We start from the raw sequence: 18,116 nt of genomic DNA, 5'->3' as shown, positions 1-18,116 counted from the left end.
TCTTTCCCATAACTTCATGCTGTGGCAATTTTAACCCTCTGTAGTTACTACAGCTCTGCACATCACCCTTATTCTTAAAACTCAGTACCAATACAATTCTTCTCCACTCCTCAGGCATCCTCTCACCTTTCAAGATTTCGTTAAACAATCTGGTTAAAAAACCCACTGCCATCTCTCCTAAACACCTCCACAGGTATGTCATCTAGACTAACAGCCTTTCCATTCCCCATCCTCTTCATAGCTGTCCTTACTTTCTCCTTGCTAATCCGTTGCACTTCCTGATTCACTATCCCCACATCATCCAACCTTCTCTCTCTCATTCTCTTCATTTCTTAGCCCCTCAAAGTGCTCTTTCCATCTTCTCAACACACCCTCCTCCCTTTTGAGCATGTTTCCCTTGATACTCTATCACCATAACCTGCTGCACATCTTTACTACCTCGTTCCCTCTGTCTAGTCAGTCTGTACAGGTCCTTTTCTCCCTCCTTAGTGTCAAACCTTTCATGCAACTTGCCATACGCCTTTATCCTTAGCCACCTCTCTCCACCATACATCTCATGTCCTTGTACTCCTGTCTACTTTCTTCACCTCTCTAACAACCCCACTCCTTCTCCCTAACCTCTTTCTCTATATACTCTCCTGTACTTCCTCATTCCACCACCAGGTCTCCTTGTCCTCCTTCTTCTCTCCAGAAGTTACACCAAGCACCTTTCTAGCTCTCTCTCTTACCACCTCTGCTGTGGCTGCCCAGCTATCTGGTAACTCTTCACTGTCATCCAATGCCTGTCTTAACTCTTCCCTGAACTCCACCTTCCAGTTATCCTTTCTAGCTTCCACCATTTGATTCTTGGCACTGCCCTCACTCCCCTCCTCTTCTTCTTGATAGTCACCTTCATCCTACAGAACATCTTATGCTGCCTAACTATGCTTTCCCGTCACCATTTTGCAGTCTCCAATCTCCTTCAGACTGACTCTCCTTCGTAGGATATAATCTACCTGTGTGCATCTTCCTCCAGTCTTGTAAATCACCCTATGCTCCTCCCTCTTCTTAAAATATGTATTCACCACAGCCATGTTCATCCTTTTCGTAAAATCCACTACCATCTGACCTTCTACATTCCTCTCCTTAACACCACACCTACCCATCATCTCATCATTCCCTCTGTTCCCTTCAATAACATGCTCATTGAAATCCACTCCAATCGTCACTCTCTCACCTTTGGGTACACTCTCCACCATTTCATCTAACTCACTCCAAAATTTTTCTTTCTCATCCATCTCACACCTAACTTGCGGAGCATATGCATTAACAACATTCATCATCACACCATCAATTTCCAGCTTCATAAACATCACTGTATCTGATACTGTTTTCATCTCCAAACCACTCTTGCCATGCTGTTCCTACAGGATAAGCCCTACCCCATTTCTCCTCCCATCCACACCACGGTAGAATAATCTGAACCCACCTCCGATACACCTGGCCTTACTTCCCTTCCATCTGGACTTTTGCATGCACAATATGTCAGCCTTCCTTCTCTCCATCATATCAGCTAGCTCTCTCTCCCTTTACCAGACATACTGCCAACATTCAAAGTTTCTACCCTCACTTCCATACTCCTAACCTTCCTCCTCTTCTCCTTCGGCCAACAGTAGCCCAATTTCCACCAGCACCCTGTTGACTAACAGTATTAAAAGGAGGTCATTGTTAACCCCGGCCTTGACCGATCTGGTATGGAAAACTATTGTCCACATATTTGATCTGGCAAAAATGTTACAACAGATGCCATTCCTGATGTAACCCTCTCCATTTATCCGGGCTTAGGACCAGCACAAAGAAATACACTGGCTTGTGCATCCCCCAGTTGCAGGATTTTCCATTTGCTAATACATAATTTCAAAGTAGCAGGTTTACTTACCTCCTTTAATGCCTGCTGCATGCCCTCAAAAAAGGGTGCTTAAAAGGAATTAAAATTCTACCATCCACGCAATTAACTGAAGTTGTTTTGAGATGGGATTCATCTATACCCCTATTCTATGTGACTAAGTCCAGGCTGTGAGGAAGCTTGTGGTAACTGTCTTGGTCATTTCCACAAAGAGAGCCATTGTTGCCTGGGCCAGAAAGGATTCACCACAATGATATTAGTAGAGTTTTAATGAATCTTCAGAATAAACCTGGATATCAGTTAAAAAGGGTGAAGAGTCATATTCCTATTCAAGGAAAAGAAAATCCATCTGTTTTCCTTGTGTTCTTGCATAGTGTCCTAGAGTGGAATTTTGCCATCTGACTGTTGCAAATGGAGGCAACTAGAACTATTTCAGGTGCCCCTCACAGTTGGATCAATTCCCGGAAGATTTCCTTATTCAATTTCCACTTGTGAGGGTCTGTCCTGGCCTTGCTCAGCTTGTATGCCATAAAATGATGGGATGTAAATATCTATGTTATGTTTGTAAAGACCCTGCACTTTTATTTCCATAGACACTACTTCCCAAGCAAAGCCTGTGGAGTCTGGAACTGAAAAGGGAAAACAGGCGACATGAATTCAGATAAAATTGGCCTCTCCACCAAAGTAATTCCCCTTTCACAAAACCCCAAAACAGGGACATGGCATGTCAGGGGATGTTGATTTTGGGACCATTCTGACTGTAGGCAGCATTTAATTATTTATTTTTTTCTCGTGTGAGGTCTAGCTAAAGGAATCATGAGAATTTTAGGATACCAGGATTCATGGCACCATGAAATTCCCTTGTTGAGGCCTTGCTCTGAGTGACTAACCTTAGGAATAGATACATAGATCTACTTTACCATGTGGAAGAAAAGCTATTTGAACTGAGGTATCTAGGAGAAATCCCAGGAAAATGGTTGACGGGAGAGCTGTACGAACTACTGAAAGGAAGGAATGTAGCCTTCAGGTCTGGAGACAGGGAAGCCCTCAGAACAGCCATACCAAATCTGAACAAGGAAGTGAGGGAAGCAAAAGGCACCTATGGCAGAAAGATCCAGAGTTACTTCTCTGACCAAACAGACCCCAGGCACCTATGGCAGGGTATCCAGTCCATAACTGACTACAGACCCCTAGCTTCACAATGTGACGACAAGAAGGAATTCCTAAATAAGCTGAATGTCTACTTCAGCAGATTTGAGGAAGGGAACAGAACAGCAAAGAAAATGCCTGTTGGCCATAACGAGAAAATGCTCACCCTCAACCCAGCTGATGTCCAGAGAGCACTGCGCAGAAATAACTTGTGAAAAGGAGCTGGGCCTGACAACATCCTAGGGGGATGTGCTCAGGTACTGAGCAGTTCAACTAACAAATGTCCTCATGGATACCTTCAATAACTCTCTGAGTCAACAAATAGTTCCAAAATGCTTCAAGGATACAACAACCATTCCATTACCAAAGAAGTCTCCACCATCTTGTCTAAATGACTACAGCACTGCAGCCCTCACCTCCACAGTGATGAAGTGTTCAGAAAGGCTGGTCAAGGATGCCATAACATCTGGGCTGCCTGCTGATCCTGACACTCTGCAGTTTGCTTACCAAGCAAACCGCTCTATGGCAGATGCCATCTCTCTAGCACTCCATCTATTGCTAGAATACCTTAAGAATAAAAACACCTATGCGAGGGTACTATTCATTGACTTCAGCTCTGCTTTTAACATGGTCATCCCTCTTCATCTGATAATGAAGCTACTCCAATTAGGCTTCAACACACTACTTTATAACTGGATTCTTGACTAACACAGACAGACCTCAGAAAGTGTGCGTAGGAAATAAATCCTCAGCATCACTCTTAACACTGAAGTTCCACAAGGATGTGTGCTAAGTCCCTTGCTGTTCACCCTGTTAACACAGGATTGTACAGACAAGTACAATACAAATCACATCATCAAGTTTGCTGATGACACAACGGTGGTGGGCCTCATCAGTAATGACGATGAAACGGCATATAGAGATGAGGTGAAACAACTGATTACCTGGTGTGGAAACAGCAACTTAGCACTAAATGTGAACAAGACAAGAGAGATAACTGTGGACTACAGGAAAAATCGCAAGGAACATTCTCCCCTCACCATCAATGGGGAAACAGTTGAAAGAGTGAGAAGCACAAGGATTCTGGGGGAGTGTACAGCAATGAGGACTTGCCTTGGAATACAAATGCCATAGTCAAGAAAGCACACCAGAGATTGCGTGTTTTAAGAAGGCTGAGGAGAGCGAATCTCCCATCGACAGTTCTCACTACCTTCTACAGAGGTACGATAGAAACCATCCTGATTAACAACGTTGTAGTATGGTATGGAAGCTGCTCTACCTCTGAGACCAAATCCCTCCAGAGGGGTGAAGACAGCCAAGAGGATCATTAAGACCACCTTACCACCTATCCACAACTTGTACTTATCCAGATGTCTCAGCAGGGCCAGAGGAATAAGACTGCACTCATCCTTCTTACAGACTGTTCCTGCATCTTTCATCTGGAAAGCACTTCTGAAGCATACGCTGCATAACTACAAGATTCAGGAACAGCTTCTTCCCTAATGTCATCAGGCTGCTGAACTCTAATGACTACTACACTTCATGATATCCAACTGGGTCAGTAGAAACTGTCTCAAATTGTGCAAGAACCTGGTTAACAGTCTCACCTAATACTTAGTGTAATATTCACCATGACTGTAACTTATAGGACATCTAGGGCAGTAGCAATGCAGTAAAATATCTCTTCTTTCAGGGCAATACATACAAATTCGTAAATTAACCATAGTGCCATACTCTAAGGTCCATAGTGCAATACTCTGATGTTCACAGTGCAATACTCAAATGTCTCTTTCCATGCAAAAATCAATGCAATGTCTTAACCAAGCACCTGTGCAATATTAAAGTCTCATACAAATAAAATGCGTTTCTAATTATGTGCAATATTAGTCTACCTGCATGTCTGTGATGCAATAGCTAGGTGTTACATGTGTAAATGTCTGTGAAAATAGTCTATATGTTGTCTGCATATTGAGTCTAGGGACACTAAATTTAATTCAGTATTTTCACTTGTGTATTTCTGAATGATAAAGTTTACTTTGAAAACAATCCTGTGAGAAACAGTCAAGCAAAACCTTTGAACCCAGGAATCCTAGTCTGTGCAGGCGATCTCTAATCAAGGTGAGAGATTCCTGGCATTTTGAAAAAAAAAAAACTGTAAAGATAAGCAAGCTGTCTAAATAAATAAAAATGTGAATGCCCCGTAGTCTGCAGTAGGCTATCACTGGAGCTAGACACTTCGTGAAAACCCTTGGAGCACTGGATAATAAAATGATGATGCAGAGATCTGAAAGTGTGACACAGACTCAGACAACCTTAAGAAATGTTTGAGATATAATGATACAAGAATGTGATGGTAAGCATCTTTTAAATCTATGGTCACAGAAAAGAGTAAATGGAGAAGAAGAATTAACAGGTTGTGAAAGGATAACATTTTGAACTTCGAAACTCGCAAATTTCTGTAGAAAGGAAAGATCTTGGACCAGTCTCTATGAGGCTTCTTTCTTTGGCAACAAAAACATTCTTGAATAAAAAAAACTTCTCTTTTCCAAGAAAGAGGGACAGTTTCTATCACAAAGATGCTAAATGACAGGAGGGGAAAAGTGTGATCTGGTGGATGAAGGGGAACCCCTAAAAAGAAGGGCAGAGATTCTTACTGCCATCTTTATCCCTAATGAATCACTCTTCGAACTCATTTGTCCGAGACTATCTGTTGCCAAAGAGAAACTGAAACTCGATATTTAGGAAGAATTAAAGGCTTGCCAGGAAGGGAAAGAAGATTCTGTAGTTATTCAAGATTATTAGACTGTCCTTGTTTCTGGGTTACACAGTCTGCCTTTTTGGAGCAGTCCTGCCATTGCTTGTTAAAAGTTTGTCAACAAGCAGCTTGCTGAATCTGCTTATTTAGCTTTTTGTAAAATGTTCCAGAGGCATCTGTAAAACCCTTGACAAATCTAGAAAAGGAAGGCTGCAAACCTGAGAAACTCCCTGAATCGACTTCCCTCTTTCCTCACACCTTTTAAGGACCTCTGCAGCAGATGGTCCAAATACAATTTCTCTGTCTAAGGGAGAACTGAAAACTTCAGCTTTAACATCCACAGGAAGGTGTGTAGGCAACCAAACACACCTTTTCATGACAGTTCAGGTAGCAGCAGTTATGGAAGTAGCACCACCTGAATCATAAGCACACTTCAAAGAACATTTAGTCACTCAAGACACAGACGCAAGAAGCTAATTTTTCCTCAGACATGGGAACAAAAGCCATAATATTACTCATATTCTCAAGAGGTAAGGTAAACTAACATATACGCTTGACAATTAAGATTTTCCTATCCTGTCAGAAGGGGAGGGATTAGCATTTACAAGATGATTAGCAGTATCTGGATTTACCAAGGAGATCACTGCTGGGTCTGATCTGGGGTTAGAAAATAAAAACCTGTAAGACTGAGAAAATGTATACAATCTGCTTTTTAGATGCACGCAGGATAGCTATCAGGTAAGTTACAGGCTGTAATGTATACATCCTCCAGTAATGGAAGAACAGGAGGAACCTGCTGAAGGTTCTGGAAATTCCGATGGCATTAAATCATATTTCTTTAATGACAACAGAAGATCATTATGTTTTCTATGAAACAACAGATTTATTCTGGACATGGTTTCAGAAAAATAAAATGTTTCCGATGCTCATTCGGCAGTGGGGGGGGGGGCTCTTCTCAGAATAAAAATCAGAAACCCTTGGAGAGAAAACAGAAGGTGTTTTCTCTTAGTCATTTTCTTGCTTGTCCTGATCATCCTCACATAGTGAGGAACTTAGTACTGGTAGGGTCAAGAGCCTGAGCTAAGCCCAGTAAATCACCCCTGTCCAAAGTAACTGAGACAGCTGAAAATAAATTTGTTACTTTCTGATTCATTTTGACAGGAATTTTTTTAAAGAAGGTCAACTTTTGAAAGGCAAAATATCGCTAAGGACAGGCATCCCAGTCTGACTAGGCAGAGAGGTATTCCCTGTACCTTCCACCAAGTTCGACAACAGTGATTCTCCCTTGCCCATCAAAAGTGCTCCAATAACTGCAGATGATGTGCCTAACATCTGGTCCTTGTTGGCTGTAGAGACTACACCAGAGGGATTCAAGAAAAATGATGAATGATCTGAGGAACTAGAAATGGAGCTACAAGGAAGAACTGAGAAACTGGTAGGTTGTTCCATGGTGAAGCCAAAAGAGATGTCTGAATCCTGGGAAGCAAGTAAGTATTAAAAAAGCTGATTTTTCTACAAAAAAAAAAAAAAAAAAAAAAAACACGTTAAACATTTGCCTACCCTGCAAATGTAACTTAACACTGAGACAGGAAAAAATAGTTTTGGCTTAGTTTCACATTTTTTTCCTCTGAAGTACAAAGTAATACTCCTGGTAAAAAATGAATAAAAGTGATGCGACTGTCTATAAAAAATTTTCCAGCTTCAAAGTAATACTTTTTTTTAGAAAAAGTTACGTTTCTGAATTTATCTGAAGCATTATGCAGGTGTCAATCCACAAAAGCCCACAAGAACAGCAGTCTTCAGCAGGGAAGATCTGTAGGGCTTGGCTCCAAAACCATTCTTTCTGCAGCTGTACTCAAGCTGGTTAACAACTTGGATGCATGAAAGATACCCTTATGTTTTAGAATTTGCTGACATATCTTTAGTAGGCTACAACCCATATAGCTAAAGCTATTGCAGCAGTGATCAAATAGTTATTATACAATAACCCCCCCCCCATTAATGTTCCAAAACGTGCACGATGATTGGTCAGCGTGCCCATTGTAAATCCCACAATATACGGCAAAAGGTCCTGTCACCCAGACTTTTTTCCGTTGGTATAAAGTTCTCAAAACGGTTTTTTAACAAATAAAAAAAAAAAAAAAAAGAAAGAAAGAAAAAACGGAGCAAAAGAGGCTTTCTTTTCTCCGTTGCTTCCGTTTCAAAGCATTGATGTACTGATGTGGGACGCAAGTCCCATACGCATGCTCAGTACATTAAAACAAGGAAGTAGTGTACCACAACCAGCGGAAGAACAGTAAGCGCTGTTATACAAAGACATTATTTAAGAAAAGTAAGTATTTTTTTTCTTAAATAATGTCATTATATAATGGCAATAGCTGACTCTGTGGTTGTGGTATATTGAAGATTTACCCACGGTTGGCTTTATTTAATAACTTGGGCTTCACCCTAGTGATTAAACCACACCAACCATGGGTAAATCTTCAATATATCACACCACGTCATCGGTTATTGCTTAAATATCTTGCTGTTCTATAGGAGATTAAATGCCACACAGCAGACAGACAAAGGGGATACATATTTTCTACACGTAATATATTCAAGGTAGTTCATATTTTCACTTTCACTTATTTTAAGCAAGTCCATCAATGCCAAATTACTCATTGTTAGCTTACAGAGACTGGCCACAAGTCAGACGATTGCTGCTGCAGGCATTCTCAAAGTAATGCTACCTTCTTGCAAATGACATGGGACTGCCCACAAACATGAACAATCTGGGAAAAAGCTTGGAAAATAGCTTCATGGGCACTTAGCCAACAGCTCCCTCCCCTATGAGAAGACTGTTATTTTTTTGCCTTTTGATTTAAAGGTTCTTGGCTATTTCACAGTCCAGGTTAAGTGGCAGTGGCTAAGAATAGTTATAATTACCCTAAAATGATTGCCCTCTTTTAAAAAAAAAATGAAAAAAACTCAAAAGGCTGCCTACAAAAGTTTTTTTTTTTTTTTTTTTTTAAGATTATAAACTGAAAGAAATTTACAGGTTAAGGGTTCTACTTCTATACCAGGATAGATCAACAGCTGACACTGGAGTGCAGCATAAGGTTGTGGGTTCTTTTCCTACATCAAGATAGATCAATACCCGACAATGGAGTGCAGCACTACTGAGTGTGTTGTCTTTCAGATGAGACATTAAACTGAGACTCCATTAGCTTGATATGGTGGTAGCTCAGGTGGATGTAAAAATTCTCCAATGTCCTGACCAAATTTCCTTTAGTAGTATAAATACCACTACGGGTCTCTCCTAAAAACAGGCTATTAGCCTAGATGGACTAACCTGGTTAAAGGATAAATAAATAAATACATACATACATACACACACAACTGTGCAAAGGATTTCCAGGACTTTCAGACCTTTTTAAATTTTTGCTTAGAAAATGCAGTCTGATTGTGTATAGGTATTTTCGTTTGTTTCCTACTTATTCTATTTATTTATTGACATTTCAAGCTGGGCAATGGCACCCATTTTCAGCAAAGGCCTGAGGAGAAAAGCTCCAGTAAAGACAATATTAAGACAATTACTTCCCGTAATCTCTCAGTAGATGGGATGGTAAGGGTCTATAATAAATCATCTAAGATTTAATTCCGTGAACAGCTATTCACCAACAGAAAAACAGTGAAAATTAATTGAAGCAAACCATGTACATCAGTGAATGTCAAATCATCAAACAGCTGCAGTTAGCCAACCTTAAATAAAGGCTACGTACTAATTTATTACATCAGCAGTAAGTGAGGAAATAATCAGGACAAAATTGCTTACACATTTTACTGTCTGAAACAGAAAGTTATAACGCTGACGTCCTATAAATGAAAAAATATTATATACTATCAAATTCATAAGGCATATTTCCATAGTACTAAAGTACATTGTGTTTTGGTTTAAATTAAGTTCAGTTGTAGATGTGGCTGATTCTCACTATTTATTCACATACTGAGGAAAGACCTAAACATGTACTGTAAAGCTTAGGAAAGGTGTTTATACAGGCTGTTCATTTCTGTTATTTTATGCTCGACAGGGTTATTTTCATGTTTACGATGTTGTCAAGCTATGGCTATTCGATGATTTGACATTTGCTTATGTATATGTTCGCTTAAACGAACGTTCACTGTTTTGCTGTTGATAAATAGCTGTTTGAGGAATTAAATCTTTGATGATTTAATACAGACCCGGAGAACTCCTTCGTATGAAAGAGGACAAGGAACACATGTCACAAGACAGCATGTTACACAGAGTTCAGATGGGAACTGAGACTACAAACGAGTGCAAGCAGTTTGTAGACAATGCAGCTAAAAATATGCAGGATCAAGGGGCGGAATTACTGTATATTAGACTTGATACACAAGCCCTAAAAGGAGATGATGGCAGAAATGGAGCAATGTCAGACAAGTGTGCGATTATGAGTAGAGGCAGTGAAAAAATGTGTACAAGACAACGCAGGCTACAATATCGCCAATAGCAGCAGAGGATAATGAAAGCTAGTCAGAGGACAGAGACAGAGAGAAACATGCTCTGTTCACTTCGATCTGGAATTAGGCAGAGAAAGAGTGTATATTTACAGAATAACAGAAATTTGTTTGTGTCTTTCGGCTTTTCCTGGTTAGGGGTCGCCACAGCGGAACTCCGGTCCGCTAATGATTGGCAGTTGATTTTTACGTACCGGCTTGCCAGGCCTGACGCACAACCTTCAACGAAGGTACGCCCATTCACGCATGTCTCCATGCAGAAGACGCACTAGCTGAGAATCGAACCGGACAGTGTCTTACTGTGAGGCGACAACGCTACCGCAGCATCACCACAGCGATACAGAATAACAGAAATGATGACAAAAAATTATGGACCGAACAATGTCAACTTTTGGAGAAGAGTGTAATATAATTAAGACAAGAAAGAGTTTGAAAACATTAACCAAAATATTTGCAGAACTGGTAGTGACACGAAAAAGCAAAATTGTTTAAAGAAAGAGGACATTTCATAGTACCTGGACAGAGTAGTGAATAAACTGTAAAACAAATGCAAATAACTTCATAAAGAGATCATGAAGTACTGGTATCACCATGGAAAACAAGTGTACAGACAAAATGCATTCAGTACAAGAAGGCAGTGGAAGAAAGGGATCGTGGACTTCAAAACAGCAAGAAAACATATGAGATGACTATGTTAAAAGTAAATGACTTGTTACAGCGACAGAAATAATTAGTGAAATGAAATAAAGAGGAAGCAAGCAGCTTTTAGGTTACCAACTAAAATATAATAACTGGAATAAAAGATGGGAGTGACAAGTTTGTAAGGAGCCAGAAAGGAATTTCAGAAATAGCAGACAAATGTCTAAGACAAATGTATCAAGAAGAGAGTAAGAGGAAGGAAACTATATGAATAATTAAATGCATAACCCATGAAATAAGTAAAATGCTAGCAAAGGATATTGACATGAAGGAATTAGATATGGCCATAGATAAACGTAGGGAAAGATACAGTACCAGAACATAGGGAGAAGGATAAGAGTTTTATAAAACAAAATGGAGAAACAGGAAAAAGAATACTTCTTAAAATGATAAACTAATGGATGAAAGGGGGAATACAGAATGAGGAGATACGCATGGGTGTCATAAAAATGATATGGAAATGGTTGAGAAAGAAGACATAAGTAACGGGAGACTTGCTGCTTTGTGTAATGCTGATTATTAACCAATGATGACAATATATAAATGTATAAAGACGTTTGAGGTAGTTACTGAAGAAGTTATACAAGACACAGTATGTACAGGGAAAAGAAACAACATTTAGGAAATGTTAATAATGAATAAGCTAATACTGGATGACATCAGAACGGGAACAGTAGAAGGAAGAATAGTTGCATGCAATGTCAAGAAGGCATATGATAACATACATTTATTAACCATGTAAGCAAACTGGTCATCTTGGGCCCTTTTCATCTGCAACAGAGGCAGTGCAGATGGTTTAGCCAGTCAACCATTGTGTTTTCTAGGAGGTGAGGAAGACTGAAATGTGTGTGGGGTGGTGAAGAAGAGTAATTTATAATGTGGGGTACTGTTCTATCATCCTTTTGCCTTGGGAGAGCTGAGGGGGGCCATTTTTTGCATTGGTATGTCCAGTAAAAACTGGCTGGAACTTGTATTTATTTTGTGTGACCATAGCTGCATCGGAAGTGGTGGTCTGTCTTGCACAGTGTATGTTAAAAGTACTGTAGATAAATAGGCCAGAGGAAATAAATACAGACCATAACTCATACCTCTTGGAGAGGTGTGATACTGTCCTATCTTTTTGATTTCTGGTGCCCACTTTTTTTTTTTTTTATGACATTTTGGGATGTGCAAGGTGAGTTAAAAAAAATAGTAAAAGCAGTGGGTAAAATGTTGGCAGCTCAATGTTGATAAGCCATATCAGCAAGTTCATTTACTTTCCCTTTGCCCATTTACAATCCTAGATGGGTAGATATTATTTCTTCTAGTAGAAGAAGAGAAAAACATTTGTTCAGATAAGATTTAATTAGCAGGTGACCAAGTCTCTAAATGTGTGTTCACGCTGAATGTTCTAAGAGTGGGTTTTAGGAAAATATCCAAAATATTCCTTCAGGAAATTTCATTTAGTACTAACTGGCTGCTTCACTCCTTGCATCATAAATGTAATGCCTTCCCAAGGCAGTGCTTTTCTAGAAAATATTTTTGGTACTTCGGTTCCTTGTTAAATTTCTGTTTGAGCTGTGTGCAGTCCTGTTGGAAATGATGCAGATGTTTGTTTCGTGACATTGAAAGTGTAGAAGCTTAAAAATGCTGATTTAATGAGGCTGATCCAACAGGAATTGCTAGTAGTTTCAAGTAACCAGGTTCTGCTTTCAAAGGATTTCAGCACATCTGAAACAGAGCTTCCTGTTTTACTTGCAGATCACACATGCAGTTCTTCAGAACAAAAAAATTTCAACATAAGAAAACAGAATTGTGGAACTGTAGCCCTCCTCTACCACGACTCTACTGCAACTGTGATATTGTTGTACCGGAGAAGTGCATACAAGGGGCAGTAACACTGGAGGATAGCAGAAACTATCCTTGCATTTACTTCTGACACCCACCTAGAGTGCGTACTGCAGATGAAAGCAGGGACTTTCCCATGTGGCAGTTAAGTATTAAGAGTTAAGCAATTTTCATGTGGTTACGACACAGACGAAAAGACTTCTATAGTTTTGGGAGACTGTTGTATTGAAGAGCTCTCCTGTATTCTCCCTTCCTGATCAGGTTGTTTCTGTCTTGCATGCCATAGGCCATAGAAGCCTAGTATATAGAATATATAGAATGCCCACAAAATGGATATGCGGTGACTGAGACTTCTGAATTTGGGGAGGGTAGTAGCATTAGCTGTATGGCTTGTATCCTAAGTATGTAACAGCTGACCAGCTTCAAGGGCACATTTTCACATGCTCTAACTGTATGCTAGAGTTGAGCAGAGTGGTTGGGGGTGACTTGCCCTTCAGAAAGAATAGTTGTGTAATATCTTACCATAACCATAGATGTCCTCCTCTTCCATATTGCAGTATTCTTGCTGTGGGATTTCCTGCCTTCAGGCAACCCAGACGTCGGCTCCTATACAAAAGCTTCAGCTTGGTTGTTGCAGCTGCGTGGGACATCACACGTAGGGCCATAAACCAGTGACCCTATGTGTGATGTCCGCAAGCACAATCCTCAGAACTTGAAACTAAGCAGGTAAAGTATATGGCCCAACAGGATAGGCTGCCAAAGGTGACTTGTATAAGGCCCTGGGTCTCTTCTGTAATGGAGAGAGGCATCAGGGAACAGTTAGACTTGTAGAGTCTGTGAGGGGGAATGGTGGGTGGGAAGGACTACTGCAACATGGAAGAGGAGGACATCTATGGTTATGGTAAGACTTTACAAAACTATTCTATGTCCTTCTATGCCTATGTTGCTGTATTCTTGGTGTGGGAGAGTACCCACAGCTTAGTTTGATGAAAGGGTGGCAGATGCAGAAGATTATTCCACAAAGCCTTGTAGGATTGCCCTGGCAAATACTACGGTGCTTTGGAAATTTGGTCCGGTTTGTAATGTTTGGTGAAAGTGTGTATAGTGGAACATGTAGCTGCTTCCATAATGGAAGCTGTGTCCATGCCTTTTTGGAAGGCCTTGGAAGTGGCCACTGCTCTTGTGGAGTGTACCTTAACCCCAACTGGAGGGGGTTTTCCATGGTGTGAGTAGCAGAAAACGATTGCCTTTCTAATCCAGGATGCAATGGTCTGTTTGGTGACTGTCTTTTCCCAATGCCCTGGGGTAAAAAGATACAAAGAGTTGTTTGGATTTCCTAATGTCTTTAGTCTTGTCCAGGTAAAATCTCAGTTGCCTGTGGACATCTAGGAAGTGGAGTATCCTCTTTCCTTGGTTATTGGAAGAGGAGAAAAAATTGGGTAGGTGAATGGATTGATTTAGAGATAAGTCATTGACTACCTTGGGCATGAAGGAAGGGTTAATTCTCAGAGACCCTGTTCCTATGAAAAATGGTGTAAGGTGAGCATGCCATTAAGGCTTGTAGCTCGGAAACCCTTCTGGCAGAAGCAATAGCCACTAACAGTACTGTTTTCCAAACACAAAACTGTAGAGCAGCTGTATTAGCCGGTTCAAAGGGGGGCTGGGTGAGTTTTGCCAAGATGAAGTTCAGGTCCCATGGAGGAGGGATAGGCTTCTTAGGTGGTCTGATGTATAAGATGCCTTTAAGGAAGAGTTTCACATGTACCCTGGCTAACAAGGGAGGATCTAGAGGTAAGCAGGCTGATAATGCAGAGAGGTGCACTTTCACTGATGAACAGAAAAGTCCACCCTTTATAAGTTGACACATACGAGAGGACTAGGGGGGGTCAGCCTCATAAGGGTCCCTTTCCTGTCCCAGACACCACTGAGTAAATCTTTCCCATTTAGCAAGGTATGATTTTCTAGTAATGGGTTTCCTGGCCTCCCTCAGGACTGATAGCACGTCCTCTGAATAGTGGTGTCTGAATGGGGCTAGTAATTTATTATCCACAGTCAGGGATAGCATTTGCAAGTGTGGGTGTAGGAGAGTTCCTTTGTTTTGGGTCAGAAGGTCCACCTTGTGGGGTAACTTGCAGTGATTGCCCTTGGCTAAATTGTATAGAAGGGGGAACCAGTGTTGCCTTTTCCAGTAGGGAGTCACTAGCAAGATTTTTGGTTTGTCCTTCTTGATTTTCAGGACGACTTTCTGAATCAGAGGGAAGGGGGGGGGCATACAGGAACTTTCCCTCCCAGTTGAAACTGAAGGCATCTACTCTCCAGGCTTGGGGGGAGTAAGTCTTTGTGCAGAAGGTCTGCAGCTGCCTGTTCTGGGTTGGAGGCAAAAAGGTCTATTTGTGGAGGGCCCCACCAGTGGACTATGTCTAGGAAGACCGTCCTGTCCAGCATTCATTCGTGTTGTGGATTGGCTGTTCTGCTCAGGTGGTCTGCTTGCTTGTTGTCCTGCGAAGGGATGTAGCTGGCTTGCAGGGATATGTTGTGCTGGGATGCTAGGTCCCAAATTAGTAGGGCTAGCCTGCACAATTGGTATGCCTTATTACCTCCCTGTTTGTTAATGTACCACATTACAGTGGTATTGTCCGCCACTATCAGAAGAGGACCTGGTAGCAGTAGGGGTAAGGAAGGTTTAGAGAGCTAAAAGAACTGCTGTCATCTCCTTTACATTGATGTGTTTGGTTTTCATGGGAGGTTGCCACTGGGCTTGGACTCTGTAAGAGTGCAAGGTGGCTCCTGAACCTGAGTCTGAGGCATCTGTATGCAATATTTGTGTGGGTTGGGGGGGGGGGGTTGCAGTGGAAGGCCCGGGTTTAGTTGTACTTGTTGGATCCACCAAATGATTTCCTTCTTTAAACAGGGAAGAAGGGGAATAACTTGTTCCACGTGATTCTGGTGTTGAGACCAGATATTTTTGAGGTAGCACTGCAGTTTTCGCATATGCATTCTGGCCAATGGTAGCATGGGGATGGCTGCTGCCATCAATCCCGGGAGTCAAAGGAATTGCCTTGCAGCGACTGTCTGGGAGAACAAGACTTCCTGGAAGTGGGAAGCTAGAGATAGAACCTTGTCCTGTGGGAGAAAGGCTTTCATTCGGTCTGTATTGATTCTGCAACCTAGGAATATCTTGTCCTTGTCTGGGTTCAGGGAGGACTTCTTGAGGTTTGGGATGAACCCTAGACTTTGTAGAAGGGACATAGTGAAGTGTAGATGTCTTAAGAGGGGAATCTTCTGACTGTGCCAGGATAAGGATGTCATCCAGATATGGGTAAATCTGGATTTCTTGGGTCCTGCAGAAGGCAATGGCTGGGACTAAGCACTTTGTAAACACTCTTGGGGCAGTGGATAAGCCAAAGGGCAAGACCGTAAATTGGAAGTGCGAGTATGGGCCAGAGAAATGCAGGAAACATCTGTGTGAGGCCCTGATAGGAACGTGCAGGTAAGCATCTCTTAGGTCCAAGGTGACCACGAAAGCATTTGAGGGTATGAGGGGCAAGAGAGTGGGCAGTGACAGCATTTTGAAGGATGGTACCTGCAGGTAAAGGTTTAGGAAGGAGAGATCCAAAATGGGTCTCCAGGGACCATCCTTTCAAGGGACCAGAAACAGACGGGAGTAGAATCCCTTTCCTTCTTGCCCTGTGAGAACAGGCTCTATTGTGCCTTGCTGTTGCAGGTCTGACAGAATTTGTGGAAGGAGATGGCATTGGTTTTTTGGGGGAAATAGAATGCCTTTCCAGGCGGGAATTTGTTTCCAGGATAGGAAGTATCCTTTTTGAATAATGGTTAATACCCATTTGTCTGTGGTGATTTTCTGCCAGAAGGGGAAACGGTGAGTAAGGCGAGCTGAGAGGGGCAAATGAGCAAGGCAGTCACGCATTATTGGGACCTCCCCTGTCCTGAAAGGGCTGTCTAGGTTGAGGAGGTGGGCCAGTGGGCCTGGATGAGGAATGTCCTCTAGTTCCTCTTCTGGGTCTGGAGGAGGACGCAGCAGAATGCGGGTTACGCCTAACAAAGGTAGTCTTAGCTGGGTAGTTCCTATAAAATTTGGGTATAAGGGATACCAGGAGATGTTTAATATCCTGTAACTCTTTGCTTTTTTCTTGCAGATTCTTAAATATGTCTGCAGATTGCCTTCCAAAGAGGAAGTTGTGATTCAGGGGAGCATCCAAGATTTTGGACTAAGTCCTCTGGCAGATTTTGTAGTCTAAGCCAAGAATATCTCCTAAGGACAGATGCTGATGCTGCAGAGAGAGCAGAAGCTTCTGCAGCATCGTAGCTACATCTTAAAGAGTATCTAGCCACTTGTAGTGCTAAGGATAATTTGCAGGAGATATCTATTTTAATGGGACTGTCAGGAATAGAAGCCAACATAGGGGTAGCTTGGGATACTAAGTCCAGGTCATACTTGGTCATGTGTGTTTGACAGTTAATGGCTCTGAAGGCCAAAGTGGAGGAAGTGTACACCTTCTTGCTTATACTATCCATGGATTTGCTATCTTTACCTGTGGGCAATAAGGAGGCAGAAGGTAGCAACCTAGACTGTTTATCAGGGGCAGTGGCAATCACTGCTGGGTCTGCTAAAGGTGGCTTTATGATGAATTTTTGTTCCTTTAGCACCTTGTAGAAGTGGTCTGGGCACTTAGGTGCAGGGGGCTCTGAGTCAGGAGTTCCAGAGGCTGCAGAAAATGCATCCAAGTATGCAAGAAGAACAGGGGGAGCAGCTGAAGGGGAGGGGGGCTCCACTTGCAGCAGTTCAAAGTATCTTTTTTGGGTTTCTGTCATTTGGGAAGTATCCCATTTGAAGTAGTCTTTCATTTTGGTGATGGTTTCACCAAATGTAATGCCTTCAGGTGGAGAATCCCCTTCCACAGAATCCTCATCAGGAGAATAATATTCCTTGGGAGAAGCAATCTGGGATGCATAAGAGATGGATTCATCTGAGGAAGAGTAGGTAGATTAATGTTCTTCTTCTTCCTCAGGGAGGGGAGCCATAGGAATAGAAGAAGCAGACAGAGGCAATGTTGTTGTGGGTGAGGCAAAAGGCCTAAGGGCCATAAAGGCCTGCATAAGAGAAGAGGTGAAGGCCTGCCAGTCTGGACCGGCTTCAGAAGCAGGTGAAATATGTTTAGTTTTCTGCTTCTTTTTGGTTAGAGTCGGACTAGAGCTGGGTTTGACAATGGCTGTATCCGAGGTCTGGATCCCGGTCGGTCGAAGGAACCCCAAAATCTG

At 41.8% G+C, this 18,116-nt stretch overlaps 1 protein-coding gene and 1 non-coding gene across 2 annotated transcripts in view; one reads left to right on the top strand and one right to left on the bottom strand.

The window, feature by feature from the left end:
* The window catches only part of CCDC18 (coiled-coil domain containing 18), a 2,776,331-nt gene that overhangs the window by 1,629,867 nt on the left and 1,128,348 nt on the right, over positions 1 to 18,116 (bottom strand). The window lies entirely within an intron of this gene.
* On the top strand, positions 12,583 to 12,659 carry LOC122814674. The gene has a single exon (XR_006366875.1). It is a non-coding gene; the product is annotated as a small nucleolar RNA SNORD57 (small nucleolar RNA).

Source organism: Protopterus annectens, chromosome 10.part0 (assembly GCF_019279795.1).
Source record: "Protopterus annectens isolate FY-2018-M chromosome 10.part0, PAN1.0, whole genome shotgun sequence".
In the NCBI taxonomy this organism is placed as follows: domain Eukaryota; kingdom Metazoa; phylum Chordata; order Ceratodontiformes; family Protopteridae; genus Protopterus; species Protopterus annectens.
The sequence above is the reverse complement of the archived record's forward strand: the minus strand, read 5'-3'. Positions and strand labels throughout refer to the sequence as shown.